This window comes from Plasmopara halstedii, assembly GCF_900000015.1.
Source record: "Plasmopara halstedii genome assembly, contig: Scaffold_470, whole genome shotgun sequence".
NCBI classification, from domain to species: domain Eukaryota; phylum Oomycota; class Peronosporomycetes; order Peronosporales; family Peronosporaceae; genus Plasmopara; species Plasmopara halstedii.
In genome coordinates this window covers 457902-458437 of record NW_020187390.1, presented here as the reverse complement: position 1 = coordinate 458437, position 536 = coordinate 457902, and positions in this window count along the sequence as shown.

Here is a 536-nt window from a genome sequence, read left to right as displayed (position 1 = left end):
TTAACGCTCACCATGAGCGGCTTAGGTCGGGGGAAGTCATCCGTCACCGACGGTGGCGACATAGACGCAAACGATGCAGACTTCTTCTGCTGCAATTGCTCTAGCAGCGCGTTTTCGTGACTCAAAAACGCCTCTAGACGCGCACCGATTGCCTTGGAGCCTTGTGCTACAAGATGTTGCACGCCCTCAGGGCCAAGCAAGGATATCAGCTTGTTGAGCCCGTCCTGCATGCCCCGGAGCAAAGCGGAAAATTCCTCAATCCTCACAGAGGATCATTTGAAGCGACTCAGGTATAGATTGACTACAAGTGCTAACAAGTGCAGCGGTGCTGCCGTAGCTTCGCGCTTGAGGAAGCGTCTTTAGGTCACTGACCTTTCGCTATTTACAAGTACCAAGTACTAGTGCAGCGGATCGCAATCCACTGTCTCTAAAAGTACTTAGAAGCCTTAACCAAGGCAAACGAACACTTCTGTTCAAAGTCTGTTTTATCCTAATTTTTGAAGTTTAGATTTTCTCAAATATACTAAAAATACAAA